Source organism: Macaca thibetana, chromosome 7 (genome assembly GCF_024542745.1).
Source record: "Macaca thibetana thibetana isolate TM-01 chromosome 7, ASM2454274v1, whole genome shotgun sequence".
NCBI lineage: Eukaryota > Metazoa > Chordata > Mammalia > Primates > Cercopithecidae > Macaca > Macaca thibetana.
Window position 1 is genome coordinate 98,564,101 of NC_065584.1, and position 17,067 is coordinate 98,581,167.

Here is a 17,067-nt window from a genome sequence, read left to right on the forward strand (position 1 = left end):
CCCAACTAACTCTTCTTTAAAAATTTTATTTTTAATTTTTATGAATACCTAATAGTTGTATGTATTTATTGGGTACATGTGATATTTTGATACAAGCATATCATGTGTAATGATCAAATCTGGGTAAATGGCCAGGCGTGGTGGCTCACGCCTATAATACCAGCATTTTGGGAGGCCAAGGTGGGTGGATCACCTGAGGTCAGGGGTTTAAGACCAGCCTGACCAACATGGCGAAACCGTTATCTCTAGCAAATATACAAAACAAAATTAGCCTGGCGTGATGGAGCATGCCTGTAGTCCCAGCTACTTGGGAGGCTAAGGCAGGAGAATTGCTTGAACCTGGAAGGCAGAGGTTGCAGTGAGCTGAGATCGTGCCACTGCACTCCAGCCTGGGTGACAAAGCTAGACTCTATCTCAAAACAAACAAACAAACAAACCAAAAAAAACCAACCTGAGTAACTGGTATATCTATCACCTCAACCATTATGTTGGAAACATTTCAAATCTTCTCTTCTAGCTATTTTAAAAAATATAATAAATTATTAACTAGTCACCTTGCTGTGCTTGAACACTGAAATGTATTTCTTCTATCTAAATGTATTTTTGTACTCATTAACCAATCTGTCTTCATTTCCCCTTCCTCCCTACCCTCCGGCCTCTGGTAACCATCATTCTAGTCTCTCCCTCCATGAGATCAATGTTTTTAGCTCCTACATATAAGTGAGAACATGCAATATTTGTTTTTGCGCCTGGCTTATTTCATAATGTCCTCCAGTTCTATCCATGTTGCTGCAAATGACAGAATTTAATTCCTTTTTTTAGCTGAATAATATTCCATTACTATGTATTACATTTTCTTTATTCATTCATCTGTTGATGGGCACTAATGTTGATTCCATATCTTGGCTATTGTGAGTAGCGTTTGAATGTAAGACCTGAAACTATAAAACTACTGGAAGAAAACACTGGGGAAGACACTTTAGGACACTGGTCTGGGCAAAGATTTCTTACGTAGGACCTCAAAAGCACAGGCAGCCAGAGTACAAAGTTACAAATGGGATTAAATTAAGCTAAAAAGCTTCTGCACAGCAAAGGAAACAACTAACAAAGTGAAGAGACAACCCACGGAATGGGAGAGAATATGTGAAAACTACTCATCTGACAAAGGATTAATAACCAGAATATATAAAGAACTCAACCAACTCAATAGCAAAAAACTAAGTAATTGGATTTAAAAACAGTCAAAAGATCTGATAGACATTTCCCAACTACCTCTTACACTCTGGTGAAGGTTCAGCAGTCGAAGGGAGAAGGGGAGGACCTCGAAGCCAAGTTCAGCATCGGGTGCCTCCATGGGGGCCACTGATTAAAGCTTCAGCAGGGCCCTGTTAGGAGACTATCTCTAGTGTTAGGTTCAGGCTGTAACTTACGCTCAGTCACTGATAACCTCAGAGTAAACATCCCTAAACTGCATTCATCCCATCTATAAAATGGGAATCGCCTTTCACAGGGCTGCTCTAAGGGTTCCATAAGATAATGGAAAAAGCAAAAAACAAACAAATGAACAACAACAACAACAACAACAAAACAATGCCTGCCTGGCTTCATTTTTTTTTTTTTTTTTTTTTTTTAAGATGGAGTCTAGCTCTGTTGCCCAGACTGGAGTGCGGTGGTACGATCTTGGCTCACTGCAACGTCCGCTTCCTAGGTTCAAGCAATTCTCCCGTCTCAGCCTCCCAAGTAGCTGAGACTACAGGCATGTGCCACCATGCCTGGCTAATTTTTGTATTTTTAGTAGAGACAGGGTTTCACCATATTGGTCAGGCTGGTCTCGAACTCCTGATCCACCCACCTCGGCCTCCCAAAGTGCTGGGATTACAGTTGTGAGCCACCACACCCAGCCCATTTTTTAAAAAGTTTCATTACACTACTTAAAGCAACCAACTGCAGGTGGAGTTTAACTGATTTCATTCAATCTTCACAATAATCTTCTGTAATGGTTCTTACTGTTCCCATTTTAGAGACAGGGAAAGAGGCTTGCAGAGGTTAAGACACATGTCCAGGTCAGCTGGCTAATAGATGGCAGAGCTGGGATTTGCAGCCAGGCCTGTCTGGCTTTGAGAAAATTGACACTATACCATGCCATTACACCGAGGACTCCACCCACATTTCCAGGGTTTGGACTGAAATGGGTTTAACTGGATATCTATGCACAAAGGATCCTGATCAGCACCTATCACATTAATAAAACATCCATCTTTGCTGAGGTCCACACTCTCTGTTAACATGACCATATTCTCAAAATGAGCCCTGGTGAAACATTACAGCATATCTGGTTCCCAAAGGGTTAAATTCCCTCTAGCCTGGAGCTTAGTATTTATAAGCAGAACCTGAGCTAACTTTAAGGTGTTATTTTGAGTTGCCCATTTTGGTTGTTCTTTTTGGGTGACCTGATAGCCCAGGGTGAGCTGTTTTCTGTCCCAAGGTTTTTCTTCTCACCAACTCCCACCTTGAGAAATGCTGAGGTTCCAAAGGTCTGGGTCCACATAGAGCTGTACCTTCTGACTTACAGAGAGGGACCTGCAGGAGGTGGGCAGGCCCTGATTCAGGAGCCATCCCAGGGCTGCCCTGTGGTGGGAGAAAGGTTGGACAGAAGCCAATGACTTCCAGGCACACTGATTTCCAGGGAAAGCCTTAATAAGCATCCAGCAGAGGGACCACAATGATATTGCCCACAGCCACGCTCCAAGTGGTGGTCAGGTACAGGAGCCGGAGCCTGAGAGTGGCCTGGCATGTCAGAGACTGACTCTGGACTACAGCTCTGGACCTTGCCACCCCAAAATAACTCCCCTAACAGCTTGCCAGTGTCTGAAAGTCCACAATTAGAAATTCACTCTTCAGGCCAACCAGTCTCCTGCTGCCAAGCCCTTCTCTTTCCAAGTCTTCTAAGGTGCTGCCAACAGAGTTGCCTTCTCTAGGACATAAACTTGACCACAATAACCCCCTCCTCAAAACTCTTTAGTGGCTTGCTTCTTCACTGCCTTCCAGATGCAATTAACACTTCCCACTTGGACCACACGACACTCTGGCCCCTTTGCAGAGTTCCCGGCCTAGCATGCTCCAGGCCACTGAATCCTTGCTTTTCTCAGGATGACTGACCTGGCTTGGACCTAGGTCTGCCTGCTCCTTGAGCTGTCCCCACAAAATTCAGACAGAATGCAAATGTCACCTCCTCCATAAAACTGCCCCTTTCCAGCTCATGAGCTCTCCAAGTTTTCTTCCTTTGAGAATAAATGCTTAACCCAAGTTTGCTGCATTGAATGAAGGCAGCTGACTTTGGTTAAAATATGCACATTTATCTGGAAAGGGAGGCATCCTTGGCCACTGGCACTCCTGTGCAAACGCACTCCCTCAGTGCTTCCCCAAATGCAGAGTCTGACGGTGAAGGGCACGGGCCAGATGCAGGGAGAAGGGCAAGGAGGTCTCCGCCTCTCTGCTTGCCTGGGTCACAGCAGTATGCCCACTGACATTTGGTGTTTGCTGGCCTCCTGTTGAAACCGGAATCGAGGTGCTCACAATCTGATGACAGAGAATGGCACAGGAACCAATCCTTCTGGAGCAGACTGTGCCCTGATACAAGGAGAGATGAGAGCTTCTAACTTACTACAACTGTCTGATGTAGTCAAGGTGGTATCCTTATGCTTTATTTACAGGTGCAGAACCTGAAACCCTGAGCTTATGTGATTTACCCAAGATCCTACAACTTGTAAATGGGAAAACTGGGACCAGACCTAGATCTCCCAATGCCAGGTCCAGCACTGTTCAGCCAGCATGCTGTAAGTCTGACCATGTGACACAAAGGCCTGTGTGGCTGACCACTGGGGCAGGTTTTCCGTAATGCAACTGGTATGTGCCAAGTGGCTCCAGGTGCAGTGGACCTGGACTCTTCCTCCCTTCTTGGGAAGGCTGGATGTTAGAGGAGTTCAACCTCAGCCCCAGGGCTGACACAAGTGACATCCAGGAGAACTTTCTGTCAAAAATAGATCCCCATAGGGAAAGGAAGAAGACTGATTCAGGAAACCCGATTTCCACGCCTCGGGCTGGACATAGCCATGGGCTGATACAAGCTAGTGCCACCAAGGAGGCTGCCACTTCCTGACACGTGGACAGAATGTGTGAAGCCCTCTGGCCATGCAGATGCCTCAGAAGCAGCTGGGCAGGAAAAGGGACAGCTCCTGGGAACATCAGAAGAATTCATACCCACCATTCCCCTCCAAATAATCTAGTAAGAGCTAACCTTTATCAAACGCTTACTCAGTGTTAAACGCTTTTATCTTATTTTAAGATAATAAGCAAAATGTCAACATAAGAAAGGTTATTTTCATCCACAATACACAGGGGAGGAAGCTGAACATGAGAGAGGTTAAGCCACTAACCTAGGGTCACACAGGAACTAGCAGAAGGATTTGAATTCAGGAAAGGCTAGTTTCTGAACCGGCTCATTTAATCACTATGCCGCACAAGAAGTAAGGGACTGGGCTTTGCATTTCCTTCATACTCAGCACAAGGCCTGGATCCCCATAAGTGCTTAGAGAATATTTATGAATTAGTGATCACACACTAATTACTAAGTACTATGTGAACTCACAGTACACATGACCTTTGGGGATTCTCAAAGAGGACCACTGCCTCTTACTCAGTATTCCCAAGGCACTAGTAACCCAGGATTTCCTGAATGCATTCAGTCACCCCGTCCTCCATCCTTTCTCCTCTGAGTAAATGCTCTTTGAATGCTCCGACGGACGTAGGAGGACCTGCCGTGGCCCTGGGAGCCCTGCTTCCCTGCTTACGGTTCCCTGGGTTTCCTCTGCTCTTCACCTCCAGCTACTCATTTTAGAGGCAAAAGAGCTGCTCTTTTCCTGGAAGACCAAGGCCAGAAAAGGCAAGCTTGCTGCCTGATGTGAGCAAATAACAGGAAAAGGTCGGGAAGATAGGGCTCCTTTTTTTTCTGCAGTCTGCGGTGGAATGCAAATGAAAAGCCCCAAACTACTTCACAAAGAATGAGGGAGGAGAAGGAACCTTTGAGAAGGCTCTCAAGAGAACAGAGTGCTGGGATGACTGCCCTGGTTGTTAGGCAGAAGGTGCTCTTGGCCATGTGACAGGTTCTGCCAGATTAAGGTCCGGGGAGCCACAGAGGTTACACACACCACACCCTGGCTCCTCAGCAGCGCCGGGGAATCCAACTGCCATGGTTTGTGTGGGCCAATGGTGCATCTCCAAGGGCTCCTGGAAACAAACAGCGGTCTTGGGCACTCGTTGATCTTGGCCTTGCTTTCTCCTCTGCCTGTAGGGAGATGAAGCTGTGGCCACATCCACTCCATCCAGCCCAGGACATGCTAACAATTCTTCCCAGGTGAGGCCAATGCTCCAGGAAATGTAAGCAGTCCACCTTGCCCACATTCTAGGGGGGCCATAACTTAGTTTTGGCTGGAGGGGAAGGTGGAGAACCTGGATTCTGGCCCCAAACCCCTTACCTATACCTTGGGTGATTAGTTTTCTAATACAGAGACAGCTCAGCTCCTCCCTACTGAATCATGCAGGTGTTAGGGGTGAATTATATCACTGAAAACATGCCAAACCCTTGGAGGCCTTCGGGACTCCGGAGAGAACCAGTATGGAAGATTGCTGTGATAAGCAGAGGTGCTAAGAACTTTCTTTTAGTAGGAAAAACCTACAATTCTACTTGTTATTTTTCACAGGGACCTTTTCATTTAAGATACCAATAGGTGTCTCCAGAGCCCCCAAAGGGAAGTTTACCTCTTCAGACCCTCCTATTACATCTCAAAGCAGGGTGAGCCAAGAGAGGGCCTGCGACTCACAGGGAGCCCTTCACACAAAGGAGGACAGTCTCATGCTGTCTAGGGCCTGGTTTTGAGCAGCTAGGAGTTCACCCAATCACCTACTCATTTTGCAAAAACTTTTATCATCTGAAACCCTTCCTGGAACAGAATCAGAAGAGTGTGTGTGTGTTTGCTGTCCTAGTACAGGATTTTGAAGGCTCAGAGTTGGGTAACAATCAGGTCTTCCTCATTTGGATTTCCCCAGTGTTCAGGATTTGCTCTTCATCCTGTTTTGACAAGGCCTCCAGGAGGGGCCTGGGGCAACGTGTAGAGATGTTAGGCAGTGGGAGCTCCAGGGAGGGCTGGGTGTGAGTTGGGGAGCTGTCCGTCAATGCCATCTGGATGGTGGCAGATGTGTGACTGCCACAGGCTTGCCAAAATCCAGACCTTGCCCTGTATCACCCAGAGCCTTGACATGACCACGCAGCTAAACCCCGTGGCCCCCAAAGGATAGGCCCTTGTGTAAGGATGTGCATGTGCATCCAGGAACAAGCCCATGGGGTGTCTAACAGGTGATGGGTTGCCTAGGAGGACAACCCGGCAGGCTCCTGGTCCTCCTGGCCTGTTCTGCCAGCATGCTGTTCAACTCTCTGCTTTCCGGAAGGTCTGGAACCTCCTGTAGCTCCCCATCTACACCACGGTGGCCACTGGGGATGGACAGTGGGTGCACATCCTCCGCCTCTTAGCTTTCTCAGGATCTTCCCAACAGCCAACAGCCCTACTAGCTCTTTGGGTTTTAGAGATTTCATAGCTAATCCCTGTAAGAGGACACCTCTGGCGTGATTCAGTGAACAGACCCTTGGGAAGTCTCAGTCTCTCAGGACTTTCAGAGGGGCAGCTACTAATGAACTAGGAGTTTGAATCACATGCCAGTGGGGAGTGGAGAGAAGACCTCTTCTGCTGTGCGTCTCTTCCTCTTTGATCCCTGGGAGAGAACTCAGACAAGCCCTCCCTTTCATCCATGTCTACATTCATTTCTGTCCACTCTCAGTCTGATATCTGTGATACTGAAATATCATCAGGGCTGAGCTGTGGGCATGAGCCAGTCAGCCTCTAAACACCCCTAGACTCATGGAAGAAGAGGGGAAACCCAGAAGAACAAGGATCACTTATTAGGCACTTAGGTACACCCAGACCCCAGTGCAAAGGTAGAGAAGAGGGAAAATGCTAATTCACAAAACATTAATTTACAAACACTTACTCACCCAACACATATAAGGCATGTCATTAATTACTGTGAATGTCAAAATGTAAGACCAGTGCTTGCAGGAACTCAGATCCAAACACATCCATGAACTATGTAACAAATGTTTCAGTTAATGATGAACCGCAAGTAGGATGACAGTGGTCCCATAAGATTATAATGAAGCTGCAGAATCTCCATCACCCAATTATGTCTTGATGATCCTGACTCTGGGTAGGCCTAGGTTAATGTGCATGTTTTATCTTTAACAAAAATGTTTAAAAAGTGAACAAAAATAAAAATTTAAAAACTACCGGCCAAGCACAGTGGCTCACGCCTGCAATCCTAGCACTTTGGGAGGCCAAGGTGGGTGGACTGTCTGAGCTCAGGAGTTCGAAACCAGCCTGGGCAACATGGTGAAACCCCGTCTCTACTAAAATACAAAAAGTTAGCGGGGTGTGGCGGTGTGTGCCTGTAGTCCCAGTTACTTGGGAGGCTGAGGCAGGAGAACTGCTTGAACCCAGGAGGCGGAGGTTGCAGTGAGCCGAGCTCGTGCCAGTGCACTCCAGCCTGGGTGACAGAGCTAGACTCTGTCTCCAAAAATAAAACTACTGAAAAGCTTATAGAATAGGGATATAGCTGTATAATGGGTTTGTGTTTTAAGCTAAGTGTTTTGACTAACGAGCCAAATCGTTCATAAAGTAACAAAGTTACAGTAAGTTGAGGTTAATTTATTTTATTTTTTATTTTTTATTTTTGAGACAGTCTTGCTCTGTCACCCAGGCTGGAGTGCAGTGGCTCAATCACGGCTCACTGCAACCTCTGCCTCCCAGGTTCAAGCGATTCTTGTGCTCAGCCTCCCGAGTAGCTGGGATTACAGGCCTGCACCACAGTGCCCAGCTAATTTTTGTATTTTTAGTAGAGTCAGGGTTTCACGATGTTGGTCAGGCTGGTCTTGAACTCCTGACCTCAAATGATCTGTCCACCTCGGCCTCCCAAGGTACTGGGATTACAGGCATGAAACACTGAGCCCAGCTGGCTAAGGTTACTTTATTTGTAAGAAAATTTTTGGAAATAAATGTAGTGTAGCGTATGGTACAGGAGTGTACAATACCGTCCTAGGCATTCACATTCACTCACCACTCACTCACTGACTCACCCAGAGCAACTTCCAGTCCTGCAAGCTCCATTCATGGTAAGTGCCCTCTATAGGTGTACCATTATCTTTTATGCTGTTTTTTTACTGTGCCTTTTCTATGTTTAGATACACAAGTGCTTACCGTTGTGTTGCAACTGCCTACAGTATTCAGTACAGTCACATGCTGTGCAGGTTTGTAGCCTAGGAACAACAGGCTACACCCTATAGCCTAGGTGTGCAGTAGGATACACGATCTGAGTTTGTGTGACTACACCCTGTGATGTTCCTGCAATGACAAAATTGCCTAACGACGCATTTCTCAGAAAGTGTCTTCATCATTAAGCCATGCATGACTGACTACAGCAATATGCACCTATCAGGCTGTGTTAGGGCTATGGACAGCAATGCTGGTTGGATGAGGTCACAGGGTCTTCTGTGCTAAAGGAGGCCTCAGTGTAGAGACCTCTGCATCTGTAGAGACCCCTGCATCTGCACGGCCCTCTTCTCTCCACCAATGTGAGTTTTGATATCTAAATCCAGGGAAGTCAGCCACTAGGCTTACTGTGGAATGAGCAGCCCTGGGCTCCTCGTATGCCATCTGGTCGGGAGCACAGAGCTCATGGTGGGCACATTGCCAGCCGCTGCTCACGGGCTGGATAATGAGTGAAGTGACAAGCTTCCCTGAGGGCCAGGTATGTGTCCTGTCCAGCCCTGGGGAAAAGTGCTGGATGGGGTTGACGAAAGTAGCATGGGGAAGGTGACACTCCTGAGGACGTACCATGCTGCCAGAGAAAGTGGCATGTGCCCCGGCTGGAAAGGGCTTTGGGAAGTTATGGAACCCAGCCCCCTGCCTGAGGGCAGAGAGAAGGCTAAACCAGCCCAGCCGCAGGGCACCTGTCAGCTTCCTGGAAACAGACAGATAACACTGTCCTTGCAGAAACCCGTTCTAGCACCCTGGCTTTGGCCTTTCTCTGTGACGGGACACACCCCCTAGGGAGGAGGTTGATCTACTTGGTGAGAGAGGCTGGAGATGGAAGGGGGAAGCTCAGTTACCCCGAGACTTCCAACTGCTTCCCAAGCTGCTCATATATCATGACAGAGCAGTGACAGAGTGGGTTGGATAGTGCCTTCAAACAGATACTGCTCCAATTCTGACGCCAGCACTTGTGAGTGTGATGCATTTGGAAATAGGGTCACGTAAGATGAAATGAAGGATCTCAAGATAAGATCATCCTGGATTTAGGATAGGCTCTAAATCCAGTGACTGGTGTCCTTATAAGAGAAAGGAGAGAAAGACACAGGCACAGAGGGGAAGGTGATTGCAGGCTGAGATTGAAGGGACGTGTCTCTAAGCCAAATAACAGCTCGCACAGCCAGCAACCACCAGAAGGCAGGAGGGGCAGGCACTGATTCTTCCTTAGAGCCTCCAGAAGAAGTTAACTCTGAGACACCTTGATCATGGACTTCTGGCTTCTGGGACTGTGACAGAATACATTTGGGTTGCTTTAAGCCACCCAGTTTGTAGTACTTTGTTTCTGCAGCCCCAGGAAAGTATTGTCCCTGAGGACCTCAGCAGCTAAGTGCCTCCTGATGGGGTCCATGGTGATGTGGGTTTGGAATATTCATCTCCCAGAGAGCACTGGGTGTCCCTACGTGAATGAGGTGATGTGCCACATTTGCCTGTTCTTCTCTTCCATGGGACAGCAGGTGGGGTCACCCAGTGGGGTGTAGCCATACCCTGCGGGACACCCAATATCCTATTTTCAAGGTCATCTGAAGGCCATTCCCTTAAAAGGAATGGGCTTAGGGGATGGGTGAGGGGTGAAGCTCAACCCTTTGGTTGATTTTAACTTATTGAGTAAAAGGGAAAAAACTCAATAATGAACCCCATTTATTATTTATTTATACGGTTAGAACCCACAGACAGGCCTCTTTCCCTTAAATAGCAGAAAGGGCACTGAACTTAGACGCTCAAGACTTGACCTCAGTTTCTGGATCTGTGGAAACACCCTCCACCTTCTAGAGATGCTACACGGATCAGGTGCGCACACACACACGTTCACACACTCTCACGCTTACACAGGAACCTAGCGCAGCATTCAAAAGACGGCTGCATGTAATCAACAGTGATGATAAGGCTCAAGTCCAAATTCAGCTGACCCCTTACCAGATGTGTGACCACGGGCAAGTCCCACTCCTTCTCTGCTTCTTGTTTCATCACCTGGGGAACTGGGGACAATAGGATGTATCATACTTACAATAAAAAGGAGAGATGACAAATGCCATTAGCCTTGAACACTGCCTGGCAAAGAGGTGGGCTTTGTTTAATAATAGGGATTAGTATTAATCATCATCAAAGCTGGGTCCACATTCAAGTTCTGTTAGTCCCCTGGTGTCGCTGAGGGCAAGGCCCCTCTCCCTTCTGCAACCAAATGTGCTCATTTGTCCACCGAGAAATGGGATGGCTCTGACAGCCCATGCAGCCTCTGATGATCATCGATTCTTTTAGTGGGCTGGCACATGAGGTTGTAGGAGAACTCGCATCAAGAAGCAGCAGACATTCTGGTCAATGCACGGAGGCTCAAGTGCTGGGTCTGGATGGGGCTGGATTCTCCATCCCCAAAGGCGGGGCCTAAGGAAAATCCATCTCTCTGGGACTGTGTCCTCACAGATGGACTGGTCTCCTGGTCTGTTTCTGCACTTCTGGGAAGATAGGCACATCAGTCCCTGGGACCTTCTCTATGTTGGGACTGAAAATCCACTGTATTTTGTTTTTTCCGAGGACTGCGTGTGATGCTTGGAGCCTGCCAATATTCTCAGTTCTAACCATTATCTTCAGGAAAAAGCAAGCAGCTTGAGAGTAATAAGAAAATGAATACGGTAACCTCTATTCTAAGCTGGCTTTTCCTGAGATCCCTTTGCTCAGTGAAATGACGGGCTGACGGGCTGCCCTAGGGAAGGGGCATTGGATCTACTCTTCCCTCTGCAGCCTTGCCCGAGTGCCAATCTTCTTACCAGCAGTCCGGGTGGTAGTCAGTCCCCAGCATTCTCGGCTTGGAATGACAGAAAGCTAAGAATGGACTTATGTGCTTGCCAGGCTTCCTGAGACTGGCACAGCAGAGCAGAGACTGGCTGGGTGCTCTGACAGCCCAGAAGGGCAACTGTCAGGCAAGGGCTACTTTCTGGAAGGGCACAGGCAGGGAGACCTTGAGATGTTTGGGAATGTATTTTCTGGCTGGAGGAAGAAAGTGTCATGATGTTTGTGTATCCATTATGAACGAATTAACTGGGTGACACAGTAAAGAAAGCTAAAAGCCAAATCCTTCCACAGTAAAGAAAGCTAAAAGTGGGAAGGGGTTGAGTTTGTTCTCTCCAATCAACTCTGGATACTGGAATTTACCCTGAGGATCCTGAAGTCCAGGTGCTCCCATAAACCCTACCCGTGCTGCTGCCAGCAAGGCTTTCTTAGGCAGGGGACAGTGATAAGAGGTGTCTTTTCTCGGCAGAAAAGTAAAGGTAGAGCGGTGAAGGTCTCAACAGACCTCCTCCGGATATTAGAACAATTGCAAATTGTTTGGAAGGGAAATTACAGGGAACGTGGCTTTGGAGAGAAGGAAGTCCAGAAAAATAAACACTCTCACTAATACCATATGGGAGGAAATAATAATATGAGTCTATAGTGTAAACGAGAACCCTTGGATCAACTTAGAATTTCCAGTGACAAATGATGGAAGGAGTGTCCTGTTTTTAAGGATGGATATAGAAGAGTGGCAGGGAACTCTAAGCAAAGTATTTGCCCTGCTCTGGCCCCAAAAGGGCCTGAGGTTCTGAAAAGTAATGATCTCAGAAAGCCATTTTTTTGGAGCAGAAAAAAGCAGGAGCAAAGGATGGGTCTTCAATTTAGAGCAGATGGTTCAGCAAGGAGTTGTATTTACTTAACTGTAATTTTGTATGCTTTATTTTGCCTTCAAGGATAATGCTCTTCAACCCCCAAAGGCTGAACAAATGTGGTTATGAAGGAACTGGAACCTGGAAATAAAGGAGAAAGAAGGAAAATACATCTTCAAATGACTTCAAGTGCCCCTGCAAGCCCCATGTATTATTAGATGCAGACAAAACTGCAGAAGCAACAAAGACTACATGGGAAAAATACGGAAAAATGGAGAAAATACCACAAGACTGGCACCAGGTAACTGCTTAGTTTTTAAACACTGACACAGATTCTGGAAATGACATTAGCAAAATTACAGAGTGAAGTTAACCACGGTTTGTGGATTCTAAAAAAAATAAAGGCAATAAATATGAGTACAAATGTATGTTCTGAAGACAAATCGAATCTGACCAACCTCACTTCCTATTTTCATAAGGTCATTAGATGGAATAAATTAGAGAAAAGCTGATAGACAGTGAATCTCATGTGACAATGTCTTTCCTGATAACCTTGATTCAAGATGGCGGGATGCTGGCTAAAGAAGGGGCCACATGCAGATGCCTGTGGGGTGATGGATGCAGAGAGCTTGAGAGGCTGCATGTGGCCCAGCCTTTGTCTTGTCTGCCTGTTTGTCAAATGCAGAGACTGTATGAAGTGGAATGCACAAATCAACACTGTAGGAAATCACAACAGGATGCAATCACGATGTGGAATATACAATATGAGAATGAATAAGGAAAGGAAGTTCTGCATTAAGAGGAAAAAATACCTACACAAGTAGAGACTACAGGGCTTTGCAAAAACTGACAAATCAAATCTAATTAAACTAAAGAAGTTCTGCACAGCAAAAGAAACCATCATCAGAATGAACAGACAACCTACAGAATGGGATGAAACTTCTGCAATCTATCCATCTAACAAAGGTCTAATGTCCAGAATCTACAAGGATCTTAAATTTATAAGAAAAATATAAACAACCCCATTAAAAAGTGGGCAAAAGACATGAACAGAAACTTCTCAAGAGAAGACATTTATGCGGTCAACAAACATATGACAAAAAGTTCAACATCACTAATCATTAGAGAAATGCAAATCAAAACCACAATGAGATACCATTTCACACCAGTAAGAATGGCAATTATTAAAAAGTCAGGAAACAATAAATACTGGCAAAGCTGTGCAGGAATAGGAATGCTTTTGCACTGTTGGTGGGAATGTAAACTAGTTCAACCATTGTGGAAGACAGTGTGGCAATTCCTCAAAGACCTAAAACCAGGATTCCCATTTGACCCAGCAATCCCATTACTGGGTATATACCCAAAGGAATATAAATCATTCTATTTTAAAGATACATGCATGTGAATATTCATTGCAGCACTATTCATAATACCAAGAACATGGAATCAACCCACATGCCCATCAATGATAGCCTGGATAAAGAAAACGTGGTACGTATACACTATGGAATACTATGCAGCCACAAAAAGGAACGAGATCATGTCCTTTGCAGGGACATGGATAAACCTGGAAGCCATTATCCTTAGCAAACTAATGCAGGAACAGAAAACCAAATACCACATATTCTCACTCATAATTGGGAGCTGAACAATGAGAATACATGGACACAGGGAGGGGAACAACACATCCTGGGGCCTGTGGGTGGGGGCAGGTGGAGGGAGAGCATCAGGATAGCTAATGCATGAGGGGCTTAATACCTAGGGGATGGGTTGATAGGTGCAGCAAACCACCATGGTACATGTTTCCCTAGGTAACAAACCTGAACATCCCGCACATGTATCCCAGCACTTAAGACAAAAAAAAAGAAAAAGAATAGAGGGCTTTGACTTAAAAAGCGTTTCAGTGAAAAAAGACTTGGGATCATTTTTTGCTTGACTAAAGTTCAGTGTGGTGCTACAACTGTTAAAACAAACAAACAAACAAATATTATAGAAGTATACAGGGAAATAAGCATTACTTACAGTAGATCATTTAATTTTCAGGACAGCTCCATAAGACAGGCACAAAAACATCCCCATTTTAATACAGCATGAGTCTACAGCATCTCATAAGCCAGAAAGTAAAAAGTTGCTGGAAAATGAACATCGATGGGATACATCAAAGGGACACAACAGCCAAATGAAGGAGACCCCAGTGGCCAAAGCTGGAATGCCTTGAGCAACATAACATAGTAGTATTGGATTATATATCAAAATATAGATATCCATGCATCTATACTGACAGAAACCAATAACTGAATAAATGGATGGTGAGAACAGACAAACTTCCCATGCAGAAGAATTCCAAATAATTTATGTACATGTGCCACTCTCAAGGAGGTGGAGTCTACTTCTGTAAGTGTGGGCTGCACACAGTGACTTCCTGCCAAACAGTAGGCAAAGAGGAAAAGAGGGCAGGTTCCCAGTGGAGAAACCTGACAAACACTCCCTCAGCCAATACCCCTGGTGATAAGTCCTACTGATTGTATGTGCCCTTGACATGATGGGAGGAGAATGGCAATTTACCTCTGGCCCTCCCTCTTCCAAACCCATAACCCCAGTTTAACCATGAGAAGTAAAAACAAAACAAACAAACAACAACAACAAACCATGAGAAAATCACAACTGAGGGAGCTTCTACAAAATCCCTGACCAGTACTCCCCAACCCTGTCAAGGGTATCAAAAAGAAGAAAAGTCTGAGGAGCTGTCACAGCCAAGAGGAGACATGATGACTCAATGTAATGTGATGTCCTGGATGGGATCCTGGGACAAAACAGATGATATTAGCGAAAAACTAAAAGCATCTGAATAAAATGTGGACTTCAGGTAGTAGCAATGTATTGATATTGGTCATCGGTTGTGACAAATGTTCCATATTAATGTAAGATGTTAATCATGGTGGAAACTGGATGTGGGGTCTGTGGGAACTCACTGTGTTACCCTCAGAACTCTTCTGTAAATCTACTGTCAAATAAAAGTGTCTTATAAAAAGAGGGCTCCAAGAAGTCACCGTTGGGAGCACAGTCCTGCTTGTGAGGCTGTGATTGATGGCTACCTACCCATCAAACTGTAACCCTAGGAGTGAGAAGACTACGCTGGTCCTGCTCATCATCCCATCCCACCCTAGCATCTACACGGTGCCTGGCACATAGCAGGCACTCAATGAAGACTTGTGAATAAATGTCCAGAAAAACTTAGGGGCAAAAGATACATGCCTTAAAACATCTGAAGGGCTGTTAGATAAAAGGGCTGGATCTAGTTTATTTTGGATAGTTCTAGAGCCACACTGTCCAGCAAAAGTATAATGTGGGTCACCTATATAATTTAAATTTTTCTAGTAGCCACATTATAAAAGTAAAAGGAGACAGGTAAAATTGATTCTAACAACATTTCATTTAACTTGACATAGCCAAAATATTATCCTTTCAACCTGTAAAAGGAAAAAAATAATAAATATTAAAATGTATTTATATAAATAGAAAACGTACTTATGCATATGTATAAATTTTACTCTTGTAGCACATCTCAGTGTGGACTGGCCACATTTCAAATACTCAACAGCCACTCGCAGAGTGGCTACTATCTGGGACAGCACGGCTCTAGAGGGAAAGACAAGAAATTGGAAATTACTTGAAGCCAGGCTGCATATAAGGGAATGCATTTTAACACTGAAACCTGTGTATGTGTGGCTGGAATAAAGAACCTTGGAAAGAGCAATCTCCCTGTGACTCAAGGTATCCAATCTGAGGCTGGGTGACTGCCTGCTGGAAACTGCTGAGAAAGAACTCTTTCACTGGCCTGGCATTTGGACTGGATGAACCCCAAGGTCCTATCCAGTTCTTACTCAGGTGAGTTTAGGATTTATGCTCTGGAAGCCAGAAGTCATAATAACGAACATTCATATGATCCCTTACAGAATGCAAAAGGCCAGTCTCTCTTCCAGTGTCTCCAGGTAAGTATTGCTCATCCTCTGTCCTGAGATGAGGAAACAGAGGCTCAAAGTGGAGAAAGAGAACTTTATACAATGCTGACCCCATCTTAAGGTGGATGATAGGAGCATGGACACCCAGCTGAGTACAGGCTGTCTGTCTAAGGAAAATTGTCTTGGAGCCCCAGACCAACCACACAAAGTTCTGTGCACACTCAGCAGCTTGGGGAGAGGAGGGGTTGAGGATATGGCAATGACCAGGGACAGGGGCAGTGTGGAGTACCACTTTTGCTCTGAATTCGAGAACCCTGGAGTCCAGGGATTAGAAGACCAGAGCTTGTTTTACTCAAAAGCTGTGTCATTTGGTCTTCAAAGTCACACACTTGTGAGGTCATCACCAACTGCTCCCCAGTACATATGCCCCAAATAGTACTGACATCTGGGTGTTTTTAAAAAAAAAAAAAAGACTCATTGCTGTAGAATTACAAAGAGCATCTAACCCTCATCATGCAGCACTTCTGCTTCTGTCTAGCTTGAACTAACAGGAGAGGGAGGAAGCCATCAATGGAAAATATAAGTGTCTTCTTTGAAGAGTTAATCTGCTGATTTCACGGCTGTTCCTTCTGCCATTTCTCATCTCTCAGAGACAAGCACGAACCTAGCACACACGACTGTCACGTAGCTGTTCATTTCAAGGTGGGATCGGAAAACAAGATCTCATGCTCCAAAGCCCCTCCTTGATTCTTACTCCAAACTGAAGCTCCTGGTCTTAGCACACACTCTCCCTCCCTCTCCAGGCTTGGCTCCTAATAAAATTGGAATAAAAATATTCCAAATAAACCCCTCAATTATACTTTCAAACCCTATGGTTCCATTGAGCAAATCCATGAGGTCTAGTGAATCCCTCCCTGTGCACTGACGATTCCTACTGCCCACAAGATAAAGTCTAAATGCCCCCAGCAACTCTTGCTCTGCCTTCCTATGCAGTCT

At 45.5% G+C, this 17,067-nt stretch overlaps 1 protein-coding gene across 4 annotated transcripts in view; it reads right to left on the reverse strand.

Annotated features, from left to right (window-relative positions):
• Positions 1–17,067, reverse strand: part of SLCO3A1 (solute carrier organic anion transporter family member 3A1) — a 324,947-nt gene that overhangs the window by 102,168 nt on the left and 205,712 nt on the right. The window lies entirely within an intron of this gene.